Below are 21,239 nucleotides of genomic sequence, written 5' to 3' on the forward strand. Positions count from 1 at the left end.
TTGTCAATTCATTTTGGCTATATCTGCAATAACATCATATTTGTGAATACGAACTCGGCTTAAAATTGAAAATAAATCTTCCTGTATAGTTGGAGCTGTTATAAGGATATTGTAAGTAAAACACCTGATGTTATATTCACAAATGCGTCAAATACTACCCTGATTTTTGTTGTTAAATTGCCCTCCTTTCGAACTACATGATATGGAAAATGGTATCCGTCCGATTTTATAATTATATTATAAAATATAATTTTCTTAAATAGTTACTGTATTGTAAAGCAATCACACGTAAAATTGTTTATTTGCCAAATGTGTACAATTTGAAATATATCGAATTCTATTTGTCAATCGCTGCGTCATCTCTCTTCCAAGTAACAATTCTGTTATCAATATTTTGCGGTCGCTCCTTTAACGACCACTGGTTGATTCCATACTATTGCAACATTGCCCAGCTTTTCCAATACGCGATCGTTCTGACCGCATCAAACTTCGACATCGTTGGTTACCTTCGTTTCAAGACATAGCACATAGTTTCAATTCTCGGTTAGTAACCTCAAACTACAACGTTCTGTTTCAGCAAGAGGCGATTAATAAACCCTGTGTCACATTGATTTCTCTCTACTACAATAGTATTTATTGTAGCATCGATGACACTTCAAGTAAGATTTTCGGTTATAAAGAAACAATAAAAGATCGTAAAATTACAAGTTTTCATTGATACTATTACAGTTTGTTGTATATTTTGTATGCATACCACGTTGGCCCGAAATCGTGAGAAGATTGTCTGGAGTTTAGAAAACTTTGTCTGGTGGATGCTCGTCACGGTCACTTTAAGTGGTGAAAAGTACACTCGTAGTGCTCTACGGGTGTGGGTCTCGATGTTAGGACCTGCACGTCTCAAGAATGGAGCTCTCTTTGTCTTTGAGGTGCGTGGAACATGTCAAAGCATGCACGCACTTTCGAGATAGTTTTTCCCTGGCAAGCGAGCCGCAAGGGTAGCAGCTTCACCGTGCGATAATGTACAGAATGTTTGATTTTATTTTCTTAAGGAACCTTATTATTGTTAGTTGAACTGTTTCCTTCGTGACGCTCACCACCATATTCACAATGCAATTTTTTAGATTACCTGTAACACGTTTACGATGAGCTGAACCATCAGTGGTATATGAACTGTTGCTGCATAAGAGAACCATTTATTTCTTTTTTAATGTATTCTCTAATGATTCTTTCTCTAATGTACTCTCGTCTGAAGTGTAGCAGATCATAACCTTTCCCTTCGATAACATATAGCAGATTCATCTGTTGAATCATGGAATTTCCTTTTTAACATCCCAATGGAAAAGATTTTCAAAGCTGAGCTCAGTCTGGTTTGAAGCATCGAGCGGTATAGATAGATCTAACGAGTGAGAAAATCGGAAAAGTGATTCTTCTCTTGGTAAATAAGTTCTTTTGGTAAATATCATTTTGTGAGTTAGTAATAACAATTAGAAATTTTCAACCCATGTATTTATTCATTTTTTTATTAGAACAATGGTAAGACGTTTAAACACGAATGAATCTCATGACCCAAGTAGTAGTGAAGATGAGCTCCAGATAGACGTTTATACAGATATGTTAGAAAGACTAAATGTAGAAGAAAACGATAGCAGTGATAGTGATATCGTCCAACCAACAAAGCGACGAAGAGATTGCATAGATAGCGATAGCGATGAAAGTGATACGGAAGAAGGCACACCGCTAAATGACAACGTATCGTCAAGTGAAGAGTGGGAAAACGTCACTGTATCAGGCGTTCCTCCAGCAACGATAAATTTTGACTTACATCACGAAATAGCCGGACCACAACTACCAAATAATGTAAAAGAACCCATAGGTTATTTTACATTATAATTTACAGATGAATTAGTAGACAGTATAATGAAAGAAACGAACAATTATGTCAAGGAAGAAATTAGAAAGAAACAACTTTCGCGTTCAATGTTTTCTGATGCTCACCTGGGTCCATATGGAAATCAGCGAAGCTCAATGTTTTCTTTCCAAATGTTTCAATTATCAAGGTTATCTTTATAAATGAAAAGAAGTTTAATTTTATAAGGATGTTTATTGTACGGGACGCGATTACATCCGTTACGTTCAATAAATGACGATGCCACGAATTTGCTGCTTCGATCTTTCATCATCTTTCAACCGGAGACCAATTGAATCTTCTTGAACGTTCTGATTCCTGAAAATTCTGGGCTTTTCTCGACATTTCCGCTTCGAAATTGCCGCTCTTGAGCGTCGATATCGCACGTCGAGGTTGACAACCGTCTTCACCCTTACAGTCATCTTCACACTTGCCTTACAACTTGGATGAACTAAATGGTCTTGCATATTACTAGCATAACCTGCGATGCGAATCACTTTATTTTTGCATCGAATTGCACGATCCTTTATTCGCGATATCTATAATACTGTTTGAATGTCAAAATGTTTAAATATGGCGAAATTATTTTTAACAATCCTTCCATTATATGTATTTATTTCCTGATAAATTATTCCCGTTACAGTTTTTTATTCATTTTTTCTGCTAATAAAATTTACATCTATTTTCCTATGGTATCCGATACCGGTCCATGTTGCAACATCATAGTAATAGTAAATGAAAGATTACTATTTGCAAAAAAGCATGTCCCTACATACGAAGCAAAAATGACAAAGTGTGGTATTTATAGGCGAAAATAAATTTAATTCTGCTGAATCGGACGGTTCTAATTATTATTATCGTGATTTAAGAAGAGAACAGCATTCGCGTCGTCGCCAAATAGAAAGTAGTGTCGTTAGATTATAAGCCGTTAATTGGATGGTGTGGATAAATGTATGTAAATTTTATGAACAGAGAAATTAATAGGAAAATGTATGTAGAAATAACTGATTAGCAAATAAATACTTATCAGTACAGTAATAAAGGTATTCTCTTATAAAAACAGTTATGTTCTATGTTAGCTTGCAAAATTAGCTAATTGGAACATTAGTAAAATAATAAATACTGAACATTATCGAAACCATTAATGATTTAAAACAATGTACCCATTCATGGTGAATGGAACAAATTAAAGCCAGAAGGATTAAATAATCATATAAATCATTACTAAAAAGAATGATTGCTATCACTAAATCTAAGTGATCTTCTACAATATATTAAACATTAAATATCATTCATTAATTTATTTATACCTTAAACTATTTAAATTTGCTATTATTTGGCCTCACTATATTTTATCAATAATTCTATTTTTGTTAATAAAACTCAATAAGTTTAAAAGAATTAACTTCAATTTATTCGTAAATGTTATCAAAGATATTCTGTAAGGATTGTAGGTATAACAAAAAGAATTTAATCAACTTAATATTAAATAAATGAAGATTACATTCTCTCAGAAATGTTCTGTCCTTTGTTCCAGATTATGATATCAGATTTTGATCGATAAACCTTTTATGACGGTCCTGCATATAGCGTATAAAAGAGGTTGGGAGGAACAAAAACTTGAAATGAAATTATCTTAACCTCGCTGCACCTTTTACGTGTTTGTTCCACTGATGAATTAAAACAATCCATTTAATTAAGAAGCGACTATTAGAAAACATTTTTGTAACCAGAACAGTCTTATAGATAAATCACCTTAGACGAATGAATCTGATTGTAAGACGCTATCCCGGTACAATTTATCTTGATTATTTACCACTGGTAGTGGTTTCATTTTACTTATGTCTTAAGTGCAGGTTAAATTAATCACCGTGGTACTTCTTGAGTTAATATTCAACCTTCAACGATAATCACTGTTAAGAGTTTTCAGTTATTTTCGACTTATCGCGGTTCCATTTTGAATATTATAATAAAGGCAATTATCGTGCCATCTCCACAGCTTTTTTTAACGCATTGTATGCCGGCTAAATATCAGCTACTGGAAACGCGAGCGTCGGTGATTATATTGATCTATTTTTAAACATTAATCAAACCCAACTTCGTAACTTACAAAAAAGAATAAGGAATTCGATTTTGTAATTTTACTTTATATATATATTACTATTATTATTGATTAGCAATTAAATGATAGACTAAAAATCCCGCAATTACGCAGTACCTGCGTACAATGTGTTAATGTGTTTGTAGCTATTTGCGATCCCCGAAAAAATTATAGTATCTTAGAAAGAAATGTGTACGAAACTCATCTCCGAGTCTTATCTTTTGAAATTTTACTACTATTAATGTTTTTTTGTAATAGAATGACTCTTTTTTCCATGTAACTTAAAAATATGCAGCAGAACATTTTTATATTTAAATACATCAGCTTACTACTGTTCAGTTTCAATTGTTGTCCGGTTTCAACTGCGTTTTGGTCCATTTTGCAAGCTGAAGTTATACTTTCTCACTTACACGTTCAGTAATTTAAAAAGTGATAAAAATATTTTATAACTGTTATTAAAAATACAACTCGGTATATGTATTATGGTGCCAGTGACTTTCATGCCAGTGAGGTTATTTTTGGAGCGATTTTCCAATTCCATTATTGAAACTTGTGTTTGCTTTTTGTATAAATCTACTGATGTATTTCCTAAGATGTAATAAAATATTCTTTATTCAAACCCGTAAATTTCGTAATAAGCCAAAAATCAATAAAAATCCGTGTTCTTTTTAGACTAAAAATTATGGCAGTACATTCATAAAAATGTTTAAATAATCGTATCAAATTCTTATTGTTCCTTGTTTGGAATAACAATTTTCTGTGCCAGACAACCTTAATACCCAGCAAATATTGTAATATTTTATATAATTTACGAAATCAATTATTATATCCGCTAGTCAAATAATATCTAAAGGAAACCAGTATGACAGGTTATAAAATGCAATTCGTTCAACATTTCTTTAAAGTTCGAAAGTATACAGTAATATAATAAGGAACCCAATTATTATTTTCAATTTTAATTGCAGTTTATAAAATCAAATCATTTATTTAATCTGACACGGGCTATATTCTCCCATGTTTTTTTTTCTTTCCATTGAAATATTACTTTTAATGCAGTACTCTGGTATCTGCTTTCTTCACCCGCAACTTATATATTTTAAAGTTTAAATCTTTTTTCTAATCAGAATTAATAATATTATATGAAATCTTCGAAAATACATTTCTAAATAATGAACATATAAAAATATTGTGTTTTATATAACTAATACATAAAATTAACGTCAGAGAAGTTATTTAAGAATAAAGAAGTTTAAAGTTTTTTTAGTTTTTTCTTGTATCCTTGCAAAAATTTGACAAAACTGCTTGGGATCTTAAGTTTTCTAATACTCTCGCGTGGATTTGTGCTCTGAAAATAAAAAATCTACACAAAAATATTATAGTATTAAAGTGTGAACAAAGGCAGTTATTTCGGTTACTAACATAAGGTCTGACCAAAACTCTCTAAAGTAAACTCAATAAAGTTCAATAACCGTTCTCGGGATAGTATTATACCACGTACATGTAATTTTAACATTAATTCAGTGCCGATGATTTTCTTGCTGCTACCCATGAGGATTTTCGATAATACTATAATCAAAAGTTCGTATATTTATTTACTAATGATTTGTGAATTTTCCTATAACAATCATAAATATTATGGTATTAACAGTACTATATCAATTTGTAATCATTGAAATGTCTGCCAATAAAACATAACACAAATAGTCTTGTAATAGTCCTTTCTGTGAAGTTCTATGTGAAACTATAGTAAGGAAAGTGTTTAATTGATAGGATATTAGAAAATTCGCTGTATCCAGAGTATTATACTCTGTTATTTTTTATAATAACAGAAAATGTTAGAAAAGCATATCAAGATTGTCATTGCTTTTTAAAAAAAAGTATATAATCCGTAATCCATTAATCAATACAGCTTATCATTCTCGTCACCATTATCTTAAAAAAGTCAGTTTAGGAGATATTTAAATTTTAATATCGAGTAAATTTTTTTATTCATACTAAAAGATTTTTTAATTTACACTTTGAACACGAACTTGAAGGAAGTAAACGTTATACTATTATACTAATAAGTACCTACCACTTCACCGTTTTTTTATGGTACTTACTCTAATTTACTATCACAAGGGACTTTCCCCTTTATGAAAAAAAGGAAAAAACTAAGTACCGTGTGCTATATTGCATCTTTAGTAGTGAAGTGCGCGGCTAATTTAGCTGAAGTGATGCCCATCGAATTTTTAACAATTTATTTCGACGTTCGTTCGTTCTAACGTGCCATGAAGCTATTTTATGGACTAAATTTCAATAAATTTTATATCGAAAACATTATTTTTGGTATTATTTAACTTAAAGATACAGGACCTTTACGAGGAAATTTAGAAAATAAAAGTATATCTATAATTTTCAATGTATCAAAATTAATTTTTGAATTAGAAAAAGAATGATACAGCATACCTAACAAGTCTAAGTTAAAATGAAAAAATCAAGCCCATTCGATAAATGGTTTTCAAGATAAATGTTTATTTCGGAATGTACCAATTAAAACTTTATTTTGCCTACTACCTATAGGTGGAATAACTTCCTGAAAACTAGTAAAAATGGCAAAATTCAAAAAACCATATTTTACAAACACATTTGAATCAAGGAAAACAGTGATTTAAACCTCCCTTAATTTCACATACGCTACACTATTGCATATTTTGAGGAAAATCCCTAACATTGACGACAAGGAGTAACTGGGAACATTTCGAGTTTGCGTGAAATGATTTTGTAACTGTATTTTTTATTAAGGGATATACAACTTCTATGTTTTTTGTACCTGTTAATTTTTTACTTGAATCTTTCTATCGTCGTGTCATTCCATTTGGCAAAAGAAATTTTTTATTAAACTCGTTAAATCTGCTTCCATGCTTCCCATGTGATACACAAATGTGCTATATGTTTATATATTTAAAAGTATAAAGTTCCTTAAAGAACTAAACATTTTGGTTACAAAATTATGGAAATTGACTTTTGAAAGGTTTTATGAAACTGTATCCTCTATAATGAATAAAATTTTGATTTTCCACCATCAACAAAAATAATAAAGGAAAATTGTGTTTTTCAAGGGGAAAAGGAGATTATTAATAATCTCCTGTTGCTTGTTTTCGAACGCTTCGCACCACTTAACGACTAATCAATAATTCGAGAATAATTTTATTCATAACGGTACTCGTGAAAATTGTATAACAATGTGTATTTTAAATTTCATCGTACATACTTTTTAATTGATTGGAAGAGATGGAAAATATTGGACATTAGAATTCGAATAAACAAATTTTTATTTTATAAATTCTCAATTGACACAAATATAAATGTTATAGCAAACGGTAACAGTAAATGTTATTACATATATTTTATTTATATTACGAGATTTTATATCAATATTGTTACATTTTATATTTCATTCTGGTACGAAAAAATGATCGTAATGTATTCAATCAGTTTCATACAGCTCGTAGGTATGTACGTACCGAAAAGCATGTTCATTTAATTGTAAATAGTTAATATAACTACATTATTTGCAGTATATACGTGTATGCTCTCATCGTATTAATAGTTTATAATATTAACACAATTTATTATTCTAGTATTTTCATAAAAACTCTGACTATGAGATATGTAGATACCTGTTTGTCTAGAATAATTTTCTCATGTTGTATCTTTAGACTTTTCTTCTTAAATTATTTTTTAAATTTAGAGACACTAATTAAAGTAGTTTTATTGTAATCGTTAAGATTAATTTAAAAGTATAAGAACGCCAATAATTAACAACTACATGCTTACAATTAATTGAAAGTTCTTCAAAATGGGAGCTAGTTTAAACTTTGAGAAATCGAGTCCAAACTTATGAACGTGCTACATCAACTTCAGAATTTTTAATGAAATAGCTAACACTTCAAAAAACGAATAGAAACTTAAACATCGTAAAAATTAGAACTAATTTTGGAAATCGAAATTATGTTTGAATTTTTAATCTTGATACCAGTTATAATATTGTATATATTTTATATCGCAATTAAAGTTATTGTTGGAACGATTCCTAGTTTTCTTTTCGTAGTGTAGGTAGGAATTCGAATTTAAACGTTTAATTTAAACGTCGTGTAGGTTAAATATTTCGTTTTATTTAGTCAGTATAATTGAAAAGGTTTGACAGTAACAACAAGCTGTATATATAATCTAATATTGTCAGTTTTGTATTGTATTTATGCCTTTTGGAAAAGTTTTCCAGTTTGACCCCAAACAATATATTTACATTGAGGATGTTGACAGATCTTTATCACAATATTTTAACACAACAGCTTTCACGAACAAACAATTAATTTAACTTTGACTACGATGGATTCTCTCGTTGAATAAATAACATCGTGATGTTATGTTAGGATACCTTGAATTGTATGGTATGATAATTTCAGTTGCAAAAGTGTTACAACTTTGAGTATTTACTCAAGACAAATTTTCTATTAGTACTAATATCACATTTCACACACATTGTTGCAATGTTCACTAAGTTTATTGTACAAGCAGAGTTCTATACTATAAGGTGTACTTCGAAAGAAAGATCTGTTGCTTATCTACTATATGGACTTCAGCTGTCTGAAATGTATCCCATACATTATGTTAAATTTTTGTAATACAAGCAAATAATTGTAAATATTGTAAAATTGTAAAATTGTACAATAATTGTAAAATTTATTTACACTGTCATTTTACTTCAGATGTATACTTTTCGTTAATCTTATCATCCCATTTACACATAAACTCATAATTTAAAAAAACACAAATATATTTTCATAGTGTTTGTACAAATAATGGAAAAGTCTTATATTCTGAAGAAGATAATATTTCATGGAAATAATTAATCATTAGTAAACTGCGGATGTTTATGTTCTTAAAACATGTTGAAATATACAAATAATATATGTGAAATATAAAAATACATACGGAAAAATGTAACAACGTATGGAAAGAACAGGTATGTGAGATATGTAATTACATTGAAAATATGTAATAAGAATAACAACTTTATTTGTTATTGTTTATGTATATTATATATTATAAACGATAAGCATTTTTTCTAAATTATTTGTAGTATCACATGATGGAATTGAAGCATATTTAAATACACCAATAGCGATATTTAATTTCTATTAAAGACTAATTAACAAATTCACCTCCTAAAATTTTTGCGATATCTGATATTGTCTTACATCCAGAATTTCAAAACTGCATTGTATTTAAAATAATCTTTCCTTCAATATTTCGTAGTATATTTCTCAAATTTTGTACGATTCGTTTAATAATTTCCAGGAATCAATTAATGGTATTCCACTCATCTCTATCTTTTTCAAATTAATTGGCAATACTTCAAGATAAGTTTGTATGAATATTTCTCGTAAAACCTATAATTGATAATATTTCTAAATAATGAATAGGATAGCGGCACTTAATTTAGAACATTCAATTTTGAAAGTTTGTCAATTCGAATGATATGCATATTTTTCAGTGATACCTGCATTAAAACACGAAGAAATAAATAACCATTCACAAGCTAATAATAAAAGTAATAAAAATAAAAGTAATATTCTTTGACAACATTCGACGCGAAATGGTGCTTTTACAAATATATTGTTGGCAAAAGATATTAAATCATCCAGTAACGCAAAAAGCAGACATACCTTTTCTGATGCTCAGTGTAATGCATACACTGCACATGTTAATACATGAATTATATTTGAAAAGAATAGTTTTAACCTTTTAGTAACTTTTATCAGATAAGGGGCTGCATCTGACCACATTATACGTATAGATAAATTATCAAACCGAGCAATATTTCCATACTTTGTTTTTTTAATCGTTTACTTACAAGTCAATAAAGTATTGCTAATTCAATTTTAAATAAACAGTAACAATTGAACAATTCTAAACTGATTTAAAACTACATTTGTCACACATCGTACAATTCTGTCTATCGTTTCATTTACCGAAATCTAGATATACTTTCCGCCAATATAAATTTTTTATTTTATCACTTTTCAATTCTATTTATAAAGAGTTCACTCGCAAATTCAGATAATATCGAATTCCAGAAATATACATGATAAATAAAACTGACAAATGTAATATACTTTTGCGTATGCATTTAAAAAGATATATTCAAAATATACAAAATAAAAAACATTATTGGCAATTATCTAATGGCAAAACAAATTTCTATTCGTGTCTCGTTCCTGTATCTTTTTCTTTTAAAAATATGCATTTGCATAAACATTCGCAGTTTAATTATAAATCATAAATAATTGGAACGAAGCATAGTATGTAATAGTTAAAGAATAGTTTCAATAAAGATATTAAAAGTAATATATAATGGTCCAATATCGTAAATTAAAAAAAAAAATGATTGTCATTTTTCATTCAATCTAATTCTGCTTTTTAAAATTACCGTTCTATTTTTTTCGCTATATATTACTTTATATTGTACATGCAAATATTATTAATAGACTAGTCAGTTCACAATAGCTGTGCAAAGTCATATTAAAACACTTCTCCTTGTCTCCATGTTTCTTACATTGGCGGTCCTCTATTTGTTTTGCTCCCTGTTTTTAGACCGTGTTTTATCTGTATAAAGCACAAAAGGGCGATACACATGGGTTATGTGTTCGTAGGAAAATCAGTGTTTATAGAAAGAAAAAGATTTTTCGACTTCGAAGCTTACATAGAACTGTCTTACACCGTTACACATTCTCAAGTATATGCAATATGAAGATACATTTTCGATATTTTTGTAAATATACTGCATTATAATACATAAAACTACGATGTAGTTTACTGCAAAGTGATTGACCAGCCTGGACGTACAAAAAGAAAACAATACGGTTTGTCCTTACACGGTACTGCGAAATACGGGTGTATGATTTCAAACTGTGTATGTGTATATGTATGTTAAAAAGTCAGCCGATACGAGTCGAAAGAAGGACAGTTGAAAAACAGAGCCAGAAGCAATAAGACATACGGAACGTGTTCTATAGCCTTTACATTAATTATATTTTAATTTCGATTCTTTCAATAAAACTTCATGTCTATAATATTGTGCAGCATTACCACAAATGTGAATACGTGAATAATTATTGCATTAATACTACTATATCAAGATTGTAAAGTAGTCACAGAGTATTGAAGCGTTGGGTTTATATTTTGTGTATCGTATTAGGCTATCCGTACACGCGTCGCGTTGCATCGAGATGAAGTACGATTAATGTAAGTACGATTAGTTTAAGTAAATATATACTTCTGTACGCATAACTACAAAGGCCCTCCGCACACGAGTCGTTGCGTCATAAACGATAACTTCAGTTCTGTAACAACAATGTCAGTGCAATCATCGTACGACATGGACAACAACGAGACATCAGCAAATCGTATTTCAATTCCTCTTTCTGAAATCGCGGAACAAAAGAAACTGGCACTGAAGGACTTAATACAAATTCAAAATACTCAAAATTCAAATAAATCAGAACTATGTCGAAAAAGGAAAAGAACAAATAATAACGAAGTAGATAATTTGTGAAACACTTACAAAGAAAAATATCTAATGAGAGAAATATAATTATATGATAAAAATGACGAAAAAAGAACCATTTATGTGAAAAAATACGTACAGTTTCATTTTAAGAAAGAATACTATTGTGCTTTGCAACTAGATTAACGTTTATAAAGAAGCTGGTGTTGCATTATTACAGACCTTGTTAAATAGAGTAAACATTTTCTTCGCGATATTTTTCTAACTTCAATAAAAAAGAGTCACAGCCTGTCACAGTTACTAGATACACCCTGTATAATATATAAATCAGTGAGAATTTAGATCAACTTTCTCATTGCTCGAATAGCATGACGTAATCGAGTCTTCAAAGAATATGAGTCACAGACCATATTTCGTTCCAGGAAACTGCAGGGGACAACCTACAAACCTTTACTGATATATCTATGTAGAACTGAATGTTATATGAATCGACGTTGAGATTATCCAAAACCGTGTATACCTACTGGAGGAAATAATAAATTGATATTACTTCTTTTTGATCGTATGGTAATCCGAAATACGTGATAGCAATAAAACATATGTGAACGTGATCGTACTGAAGTACTAAATCATCTCTTTTCAAATCGATTTTAGGTGTTTGTTTTCTTTTTAAAGGATCAAACGTTGTTTTAATTGCAAGAAGTTGACTTATGTTTAATTAACCCACCTCTCTTTTTATAAAAATTGTTTTGATTTAAACCATTGACTGTAAATTATAAATGTAAGTATCTGCAGCAATTTTATACCCTTTTGTCTAGACTATAAAGCTTTTCATATATCCCCACGGAATATAAATTGATTTTAGATGCAGTAAAAAGAAATTATATTCAAACCAGTTGTAAATTAAAATTTTTGTTTTCACCCTTCGGTTACATCGAAAGAAGAAATTGATCTTAGACATTATTGTCGAAAAAAATTTCGTGTTCTCAAACTTAATTTGCACATGTGTATTTTCAAAAGCATTAAAATTCTTTAACATTAAAAGTAGTAATGTGTTTTTCCACATATAACAATAAATAACAGGTGTAATTAAAGTTGCAAATATGTTTGCTACATCGTTGTGTAGTCTATATTCAGAACTTTTAGCAAAAAATGTTTGTTTTAAAATATGAATAAGAAAATTTACCATTTGGGTTACGACTGTGTATTTAAAAGCTTTCTTCACCTCACTTTACTCTTTATAAAAATATGAATAATGTTTGTATTTACCATTTCGGTTTGGTCTTTATTATTTTTCAATATATTTTATAAAATACGTTTCTCAGCGCTATCCTTGGGGATTACTCCCACCCCATAGACATGAATAAAATACACATATATATTGTATAAGCCGGTACTTTATAAGAGTATCTAATTTCAATACAATCGATGTTCCTTGGTAGGTGGGAAATGTATTTTGTACTAAACTTGTTTTAGGTAAAAAACTTTACAAATTTTACCGCATCATACTTCTTCATCATGCGTTCCGGCCTTTCAAACTCCCGCACACACCAACCCTCCTATGCGTTCTCTTTCATCAAAACAAAAAACTACTCACGTATTCAATAGATGTCACTTGCATCTCTCTCCCTCTTTATGTCTCTCTTATTTACAATGACATCAATTTCTCTTACAATACTACTTCTCACAATTAAAACCTAAGTTCCGAGCCCCGCTATATCCAACAGGTGATGTCAAATCGATGGAATTTAACGGGAAATTCGTAAAACGCCGAATTTTTTAACTACGTTATAGGAGAGTCTGCTGTAACGCTTTCTCAAAAACATAAGGAAAAATTGTCTTCTACAACACTGCCTTACTGAACAAGAGAAAACCTTTTGTCACTGTTCTTTTGACAAAGTGGCGAGCTCGTAACTTTGGGAACTTACTCTAACCACAGTAACCATGTGGCTGGACAATCCCGTAATGATACATGGGTTGCAAGCATTTATTATAAAAAAAACTCTGCACTAGAGCGTATACATGTGAAATTAATTAGATAAGTAATTTTACTTTTCAACTTGAAACCACCAAGAAAAGATTTTCGATCCTAAATGTTAGAGATTCAAAACCATAACAAGTAGCGGCGATTTCCAAAAAATTCTATAATTCTACAATGTAATACGAAGCGCCCCAGCCTATCTAAAACCTTTTAATTTCCTATGCATCCTTGTACCGACAGGGACTTTTTCATTGTTTGTACTCGCGACTTTATATTTATTACTTCCAGGAGAATAGACTATGGCTTCTCGTAAAGTCATCTAACACGTACGGGGAAATTTCGAATGGTCAGCTAAGACCTTTTTTTACCGGCGAGCTCCTTTTCGCCAGACAAATAATGTACTTGTGCGCGTAGTTCATTTGACCAATGACAAATCTGTTTAGTTAACACTATTCCTGCCGACACTCCACGTATACCTATTCCTACCGCGACCAATCAAATGATTGCTCTTTAGCACAACTTATATTTTTTAATATAGAATGAAGATAATAGCCAATTTGACAGTATACAAATATAGTTTCTTTTATTTAGAAATATATAATTTACATTTTATTCGTTTTCACCGCATTTTTTACAAATAGGTTTGTCGATTGTACATTTCCCACACACGGACTTTTTACATTTTAGACAGATTTTGTTAGTCTTATTGTTTGTGCAATATCTTATTTGGCATGGTTTCCGTTCGCGTGAGCCTATACTTATATTTGTGACGGGTTTTGCTTGATTTTCTTTGCCTAACTCTAGTTCTTTTTGATATTCAATGGCAAGTTCTACTGCCAATTGAAATAAAAATTCCTGCCTCGAAATTTCTTCTCCTGTGGATTCTTTATATAAAATCCATGCATTTATCCCGGCTAAATCTAGGATATTGAAAAATACCTGTAAAGGCCATCTCCGACATTTAGATTTTATCAATTTTACCGAGGCAGATAGGCGAGCGAGAACTATAAACACTTTTTGGCTAAAATCACGCCACAACTGCATTACCTTTCGTTTGTAACGACTTTATAATATTGGAATTGCGTCTTTGAGAGAATACTATTACAAAAGGATATAAATCGTTCTATCGGTCAAATGACCGGTCGTGGTAAGTAAGACACACTACAAATTTTTCTCAGAAAATAAACAATAAAAAAAGGTGTGAATATTGAAAAATGATTTATACATATATTTTAGGAGAAATCGTGAAGTATAAAGGCGATTCAATTACGTTGTCTGTAGGAAATTCTAATCGAAATTTTAAAAACAGTCATTTGACTGCTCGCGGTAGGAATAGTGTTAAATCGCTAATAGGAAAAGTGCTCAGATCCAAAATTTCCGGAAGTCGCCGAAGACACCCCCTTTCTTTTCCTCAACGACGAGAGTTTTCTAGGAATTAGCCAGTCAATCAGCAACGAGACTCCATGCTCAGGAGCATTTCCAATTTACGTTTATACATGTTTATACATATAATTTTAGCGACTGAGATCGCCACATAATCAAACTCCAAGAATCAGCTAACTATACAGTCCTCTTTAATTTTAATAAATAATATAATAATAGAAATAATAATAATAGAAGAAGTAATCATGACTTCTAAAAGCAATTATAGTAATTATAATATGTCAATGGTAAATTATGCTGACCTAGCGTTAATACGGACATTATGCTCAATTTAGATGACATAAAAGGAGTTATTACAGCATGAATACCCAACTCACATTTCAGTATAAACCACATTTGGAATAATTTGATTTGGCACGGTACAATATTTAAGTTTATAACAAACTCGATAAAAACTTTAATAATTGGTTAAAGTACTATTGGCGCGTTTCGTAAATAGATTCATGCACGTTAAGTTCGTTAAAAATGTTCGTTTGTCTTTAAATGAATGTTTCTTCTTGTGTATAAAGCATCGAATTTTCAAGTTTATTGGAATCCCGACTGCAGACTCGAGTGGTCTTAAACTTTTAGGAAGTCCGAAGCATTCGGTATTTCCAGAAGTTGTACCTACATGCCAGGGATACTTCTGAAACTCGAGCTCATTTAATTTGACGTCTTGTTATCCGCACTGAGCTTCGACTATTCGAAGTTACAGGAATTTATGCATTTTTGCATGTTTCATATTATATCTCATACAAAGTTTTGCTTGTTTTAACTTTTTTCGACGGGAGAAAATAATATAAACATATAAACATTCAGTATACACCTGTGGCGCACAGGGTGCATAAAACGTAAATGTAAAAAGCATCGTAGCGTGATTCTACACGAATAGTGTACAAAGAGTTATTGTAACGTATTGTATTCACTGTAAGGACGAGAAGTCTCAAAAGCACCATGCATTGAAACTCAACCGTTTTATTGAAAAAAAATGTTAAAGTTTTATTAACCCTAGAATAATCAAGTCTTGAACCCTTACGCAAATGATCAAGAAGGGGCTCGCGGAGCCCACCTGAGTTTATTATAGTTTTGATCAAAATATACCTTTTAAATATATTTGATGATTTATCCAAATTTAAGAAAAAAATATTAGATATTCTATTTAAAAAAAACTGAAAGCGATCCTAATGTCTCGTTAAAAAAGTAAGGTAATAAAAAACAGATTAGAGCATTATATGTCTTCTTACATACCAAGCACCTTTTGTTTGAAATATTTTCTCGTAAAATGAATAACTTAAAAGTTATTTTAAGTCGTCATGTAGGAGATTCACCTTGTATATGTATATATGTACAAACATATATACGATGTTTCTAACCTATTACGCACAAATGGTAGGGCGTGTACAACTCACTACACTGAGTAAAAACCCCCAATAAACATGTAGGTCCAAAAGTCAATAGTTTCCGAAATAAAAATAGGTTTAGTTTCAAGAAAAATGTGTGAGGACCGAATCAAAAACTCCGAATTATCTCGAAAAGTATCAGTGATACGATCAAATGTGCCAAATAAAAGTTACAGAGTATGTAATACTAAATGCCATGGTGGGAGGTATTTGACCGGTACGTGACCTTGGAACGTTCTGCCCACGTCACGTCACAATTCTTAAATAGAACCCTGTGGTTTCTATTCTATAATTTTGAAGGTCACATTCAGACGTTTCCAAACCATAGAAATGAAATTTTTCACGTAAATCGTTATCAAGATATCAATATCCAAAGTTGTCGATTCGACAGTAGTGATAGTAGTCAATGGACAGTGCGGCTCTTATGGGAGAGTAAAGCTACAGTATAGAGAGAAACTAACCGCTCGTTGCTCCCTATTGTCGTTAGAACTACGTTTCCTTTTTAATCTGGTTCCTTTTACATTTTTTATATTTTCTATGACATGTTTCTCTATATTTTGTAATTCTTCTAAATCCGTACATCTATCATCAGTATGCATTTCAACATGTCGACTGTCACGAGAAACGGAAAAAGGAACAATTATAAATTATTTGGTACCAGAATTCTTAGGTTATACTGTTATCTACTTATTTATGGTATTGAACATTTTTGTTCAACATCAGTTATTTTAGGAGTTATAATTGTTCTCAAGTAATTTGGAAGCTCCGGCCTTCGGTGACCACCGTAGCAGCCAACGTGTTAATCAATTCGTTTCAGTTGGAAAACTTGTCATGAGTATATAATTTGCGTTGCTCAGGAGGAGAGCTCTGAAAGGAATATAAGTCTCATTGATCAGTTTTCATTCGTTTTCATCTTATTTTCAATATTAACACGTTCCGTGCCACGTGTACCACACGTGGTACACGCCAATTTTTGTAAAAAAATATTTGTAATGGATACACGGTCACGGATAGCGGTATACGTTACAAAGCAATGAAAACATAAAGAAACAATATCAAAATACATACAAATTACCAGAAACCTGAATATAACTTATTATTCTATTGAAAAAATCAATACAGTTCATAAGCAAAATATAACCGAAGTTCCCGTGGCACGGAACGTGTTAATTTACTATTCGTCATTGCGGTTAGACGTAATCAATCAAAACCACAAACAAAACACGTAGCGAGAAATCGCTCTTGCCTTTGTGCATAACGCCGAGTACGATTATGCGTGAATTCGATGATAAAATAGACCCATGTTAACACAGGATGCGGAAACTCGGATAGATCACTGAAACCGCGTGTAAATACACGGGCAGAGTCCGTAATTGGAGACTCCCGTCTAGCGTATCATTTTTTAAGTTTTCTTTGCCATTTTTTCTGAAAAACTCGGAATACACTTTTGCTTTGATTTTTCATACACATATTTACTTACAAAGTACTATTTATATTATACAATATGTTTTTTCTAAGCAAAATATTTAAAATTCTATGAGCTATACATCCTTAACACGTTGATTGCCACGGTGGCAACCGATAACTGAAACTTCCAAATTACTTAAAAACAATTAGAATCAAAATTATGATGTTGAATGTAAATATTCAGTAATGTAAGTGATTAGATAACAGCGTATTGAACTCTGATACTAACTTATTAATAATTAATTCTAACACTGTTCGTATTTAATACGAAAGCATAATCAATATTATGCTGAACGATCAAAAGTCTCGTGGCGGTCAATATGTTAAACAACAGTGCCTTCTTAAAAAAAAGGTGTCTTATTGGCATGCATAATTCCAACATCTCTCATAATCTGATATAAAAAAATTGGGTATCATTTTCATTACTATGAATGTAAATACCTATAACGTAAACCTCAAAAAATAAAACATATAAAGACATTCTAAAAATCAAATTTTGATTTTTTACGTTTTTCTTTCGCTTTAGTTCAGTAAAAGAGCGGGAAAAAATCAAGATGGATTTAAAATAGAGGTCCGTGCGATAGTGGCAATTTTGCTGAAAATTCCGTTAAAAATTATAATCTATCAGACAAGTAGACCTTGAAATATCGTACCAGGTCAGAAAATACGGTTTGGAGACAAATGGGTTTAAAGCTTTTTATATTTGTTACATTGAAATATATATACTTACAATTAATATGTTAGTACTAAACCATAAGGTGACCTCTTTTTTAACTATTTTTTCCATTTGAGCAATCTTAGATTTTTGTGCTACTTTGAACGACCGATGCTCTGAAGTATTCTGCATATATTTTAGAAACAAACCTCTATATTAAAATTTGCCTCCGTTGTACAGTAATTTCTAAAAGATCTTTTTCGTTTTGATTATTGTGCCTAGGTACCTTTTGTTATCGTTGTCCACGTTTTCATTTTATGCGAAATTAATGCAAAAATATTTTCAATAAAATATTCCTTGTTTCACTTTAGCTCGACGTTCAAAATTAAACTAAATCTGCTGCAATACATATTTGAAATAATTAAAAAAGATCTAAAAGTTCTCCTCACCTTCAATTTGAACATCTTGATAATAAATGTCAAACCAGAAGGAAACTGTATCTGCAATTATGACGCGATTGCTTGACGTTCAGCTTTTAAATCTTTATGTTTAAGTAAATTTTACGAATTTGAACAAATCTTTTTGCACACGCGTTATCGAACGCGTATACTTTAACAAAATGCAAAAAAATAAAAAATTGATGTTTTGAAAATTCTGGACGGAAATATCCGCTTGACCTCTTGCTTTACGATTTATTTCTCAACTATGATCGATACAAGTACTTTGTCATTGATAATTTATTGAAAAAACAGAACAATTCTAGATATTCTAGATAATTTTGTTTCCTCTAAATTATAATTACTGATAACAGAAAAATAATGTTTAATTTGAACACCGATGACAAAGCTGTAAAAGAGATAAGCCATTTGATTCGTGTACTTGAATACAGCTATAAGAACGAGCGTTCTTTTTGGATTACTTCTTACACTGTCATGCGACTGATTCTTACTCGAGAAGCAATTCTACGTAAATCCACTAATGGATAAGCTGCAGCAAGAGCTATGACTTTTCCTTCTTTACGCCAATGGATGCAAGGTCTGTCTGCTTTACGATATAGATTAATATGTCGCAAGATTATTTCCTACGTTGCCTTGGAATCTGTTTTTCGTGTAAATATCTTCCATTATTCGTTAATAAATTCTGATACATTTTAGAAGTTAATCTATATTTTCCTGCTACTTCGTTAACAGCACGTTACTCATATCATTTTATTAAATGTAAATGTAATTTTACATGCATAATGAATAAATTCAATTTGGCTTATAAAAACTTTCACATTTTTCCAAGGAAACGATTAAGCTTCGATCTATGGTGACCGTTTGTCCTTATAATTATTAAAATATGATGCAGAAAATTGACTTTGAAGAAAAAAGTGAAGGTGAATTTTGAATGGACTGTTTCTATAAATCTTAATTGATTTAGAATTACGCTAGAGTAACTTTTACATTTATTTTTTATACATCCTCGACATGCAATTTTGAACCAATGTGTCGTAAATATCCACACACCATTTTCACATTGCGTACATAAATGAGGGAAAGTAGAAATAATTTTAGATAAAATACATAATACCAGAATATATCCTCTTTTAATTAAATTGTAATAAAATAAAACTGTTTCTCACATAACTATGTAAATAGTTAACAATATAGAGAGTTTTGATGTGAAATTTGCCAAATATAAAATACGAAAAGAGAAGCTTCTTTGTTTTATTTCGTGTTTCATGAATAGAATTCCTCGAATTAACTTTTTTTTCAGAACAAGCTATGTAGATTTTTTTTTATTAATGTATAAAAAAGATATATTAAAAACATAAATATGACTGGGTTGTTTCTAAAACATAATATAGCCAATTATATAATTTTGCAGAAAACGGCAGTTAATCAATTCAAATTTTCGAACGTTAACATTAACTTGTGCATATTTTAATAACGATTTTCTTAAACGTTATGAAAAAATATTCAACTATTGTTGGTTGAAAATGCTTACCGATTTCATTGTGTGTCTGTTTAATAATGACGAAATGTAACAATTTAAACTTCAACAGACCGTTACGTCATAAATCTCACAATATAAAAATTTCTAAACATATGTGTATTTGCTCTACAATACCTTGAATATACTACACAAATCAGTCACAATATTTTCCAACATCTGTTTCTATATATAAGTCCATTAATACCATCAACCATCTGCCAATACCATTTAATTTTATATCATTTGTACAAAGTCAGAATTGACATATTGGTGAAGGAAATACAAATGTATCATTACCTACTCCTGAGGATTTCAAATCAGAAAATAATTCCTAACCAAATACAAAATACATTACTATTAACCCCTTCAATGGCGAGCGTCTGTAAACGCGCTCCACCGCCGACCATGAATTGGGGAGAGCGTCCGTAGACGCGCCTCATAAAAAGATTTTTCTCTTCTTAGGAAATATGTCTGCAGATGCAATTCCTTTGAATGCACTGTTAAGACTTCGTACAATTAAGAAATAACCCTCATCGTCCCGTTTGCATAGTCAAGGAACATTTAGTTTTTACAACAATAGAGAAAAAGGCCCGGACACATTAAATAAAACCCTAACCATTCGAGACACCATAAAACAAACAAATTAAGACATTTTCAATACACAAAGGACGGCTTAGCTTCACGACACCCTAACGGTACTCCACACTCCTACTGACGATACCTGACTTGACCTGTCCGACTTACCCTACAAGGCGAGTTCATCAAGACAGCGATATCA

General features: G+C 30.9%; 1 protein-coding gene across 3 annotated transcripts in view; it reads left to right on the plus strand.

Annotated features, from left to right (window-relative positions):
• The first annotated feature begins 10,961 nt into the window (after positions 1-10,961).
• Invadolysin (leishmanolysin-like peptidase, invadolysin) overlaps positions 10,962-21,239 on the plus strand; it is a 379,264-nt gene continuing 368,986 nt past the window's right edge. Inside the window, exon 1 of one of the 3 annotated variants that reach the window (XM_076364967.1) lies at positions 10,962-11,297. The gene's annotated coding sequence lies outside the window, so the exon portion shown is untranslated. The remainder of the gene's footprint in view (positions 11,298-21,239) is intronic. The other 2 variants (XM_076364966.1, XM_076364965.1) reach the window with 2 other exon arrangements.

This window comes from Nomia melanderi, chromosome 2 (assembly GCF_051020985.1).
Source record: "Nomia melanderi isolate GNS246 chromosome 2, iyNomMela1, whole genome shotgun sequence".
NCBI classification, from domain to species: Eukaryota; Metazoa; Arthropoda; class Insecta; order Hymenoptera; family Halictidae; genus Nomia; species Nomia melanderi.